This window comes from Epinephelus moara, chromosome 8 (genome assembly GCF_006386435.1).
Source record: "Epinephelus moara isolate mb chromosome 8, YSFRI_EMoa_1.0, whole genome shotgun sequence".
Taxonomy (NCBI): domain Eukaryota; kingdom Metazoa; phylum Chordata; class Actinopteri; order Perciformes; family Serranidae; genus Epinephelus; species Epinephelus moara.
The window spans coordinates 978,881-981,978 of NC_065513.1; positions in this window are offsets into that span (position 1 = coordinate 978,881).

A 3,098-nucleotide genomic window follows, 5' to 3' on the forward strand; every position below is an offset into this window, starting at 1 on the left:
GGGGGAATATATGCAGGGCTGATGGGGAGTGATTAGACACAGGTGCGGGAGACACAATCAGGGATCAGGTGCACACAGACGGGGAGGGGGCAGGGCAGACAGGAACCTGGAACAGAGACAGCGGTGAGTGATCACAAAATAAAACAGGAAGACAAGACATGAAACATGAGGGAAAAAATAAAATACTTAACAAACAGTGGAACATGACACATCTTGGATGTGGTACCCAAGTGGCCTGGGTCCACCCATGATGCAAGGATCCTAAATGAAAATGGCCTGAAGCAGCTGTTTGAGAGGCACATTGTGCCACCTGGGTGTCACCTAATTGGGGATAAGGGATATCCCTTACGCCGCTGGCTTCTTACCCTTTTTCAGATGCCACAGACATAAGGCCAAATGAACTATAACAGGTTAGCCCAACGAAATGCCTAATTGTTTTAAATTTAAAATGTTTATTAAGTTTATAGAATATTGTTTAATAGGAGGGTTTATTTTCGTCACAGGGCACACAAAAGCACAAGAAATGTGGTGGAGAGAGGAATTGGCCAGTGGAAGCGCAGATTCCACGTTCTGCATTCAGAAATACAGCACCCTCCAGACAGAGTGTGTTTAAGTTTAAGTTTATTCACTTTATTAATCCCCCCGAGGGGAAATTCAATGTTTTCACTCTTGCTTGTCAATTACACACAGGTCTGAAAGACACACACATGCACAAACAGGACCTATACAAGTGGAGAGATGTCAGAGTGAGGGGGCTGCCCTTTGGTCAGGCGCCCCGAGCAGTTGGGGGGTTCGGTGCCTTGCTCAAGGGCACCTCGGCAGTGCCCAGGAGGTGAACTGGCACCTCTCCAGCCACCAGTCCACGCTCCATATTTTGGTCCAGACGGGGACTCGAACAGGCGACCCTCCGGTTCCCAACCCAAGTCCCTATGGACTGAGCTACTGCCGCATCATTATGGCATGTGCAATACTGCACAACATTTGTAAGGTGCGCAATGTCCCACTCCCACCAACAGACGATGATCAATCAATCAATCAATGAATCAAACTTTATTTATATAGCGCCTTTCATACATCAAAAATGCAACCCCAAAGCGCTTCACAAACTAAAAACATACAACAACAAAAAAAAGAAATACTACAAATATTGAAAACCCGCCCCTCCCACCCCCATGATGATGATGATGATGAGGGAGGAGATGGAGATGCGAGCGTCCCTAGCAACATTCATCCATGTGATGGGGCATCCTCCACTTTGGGTAAGAATAACAAGAAATCACCGATACACACAGTGCCTTTTTATTAATTCGTTTTATTAGTCACTCAGTATCTTTTCTTTTTTTTTTAAAAGCCAAGCTGTAGTACTCCTCTTGGAGCCGCAACACTTTAATTTGCAGCTGAATTTTTTGTCTCCGCAGTGCCTGCAGATCATCTGGGTCCTCTGCTGGGCCGCAATCACTCACCCCGGCTTGAAAAACAAAAGCTAGTGAGACAGCATACTCAAGATGCAAAAAAACTTAAGTTGATCTTTTATTTTCACCCACCACTTGATGGATGCCTATTGCCTCACACGAAGTGCTTGGGCCTGGCTGCACTGCATCAAAAGCACAGGGAGAGTGCACGTCGAAGATGCCCGGGGACACAGGAGACTCTCTTGATGCATCTCGATCCAAACTGAAAAATAAAGAATATGGCTGAAATATCAGAAATGGTTCTCTTGTTGTTATGGTTATGACTTAACAAACACACATTTTAGACATTTACTGAACAGTAGCCTGGCAAATATGCAGCAACAATTACACACGTATCTCTCACCAAAACTCACCTAGGCTGCAGCGAAATATCCCTATAGAACAGGAATAATTTGGAAACTCACCCTTTTGAAAGCAAATCAAGCTTCACTGCAGCTGGATCCTGGCCGCCGTCCAACCCAGAGATGCTGGCGTTATCTTCTCCGAGTATGTGCTGCACAACCTCTGCAACTGCGCTCAAGTCTTTGCCAGGGGGGCCTCCACCTGCATAAGAATATCAAAATGGATTAGATAGATATGAGCGAATAGGGTAGCATGCAAGCAAATGAAAAAGAAGCACTACATACCAGTGCGCATGGAGCAGGCCTTGAAAGCTGCAATTTCAGTTCTGCTTTTCGACAGAACGTTGTACATTTCTTCTCGCAGTCAGCTGGTGAGCGACGGCAGAAGGCTTGAGAAGCATTAGTTGATTTGCGACGTCTTCCCATGCATTTTTTTTTATCATGGCTGTAAGTGTTTGGAAAGCAGAGCTAAATGGTAAACAAACATGGCACCACACCGATAAGGTAAGACAACATGTTTACATGTCGTTTTCTATATGTTCTCTGACATTTATCCTAACGATATGAGGTGGTCTTTGTGGAAAACAAAAAAAAAAGTGGACTAACTTTGCACTTGAAGGTTGCCCGTTTACTTACGTTTTAACAGGTCTGACGCTACTATGCACCCCGACTGTATCTAGGCTAACATGCTAACTATTATTTTTATGTCGCTAGTCACTTGAAACAAATTTAGGACGATAGGAGACAGGTTGAAATAAACCGAAATTTCCCTTTAAGAGTAATTCAGGAAGTTTCTGAGAGCAACTCTGAGCAAGGAGGGACTTTTATCTTAGTGAGGAGGTGTGGTTGACTCCATTGCTAGGTATGACGCAGTCTTCTAAAAGCTGTGATTGGTTGTTACAAAAAGGATAAAAGAAAAAAAAGAAAAACAAATGCGCTCCTAGTAATGAATGGACAGTGAAATCAACCGATCATAGAACTTAGACTGTATTAAGAAATGTGTAATCGTGAAAATAATTTTATGTCATGATGATGAAACTCTTAATTGTTACACAGCTTCAAAATGTTTGAACATACCTCATTCACAGCCGATTATTATATTGATTTGCTTATTGTTATGTTTTTTTTTAATTTTATTTTTATTTTTATTTATTTTATATACTTTATTAATCCCCGAGGGGAAATTCAATTTTACACTCTGTTGTCAATTACACACAGGTCCGAACACACACATGCACAAACTGGACCTATACATGCACTAAATGGAGAGATGTCAGAGTGGGCT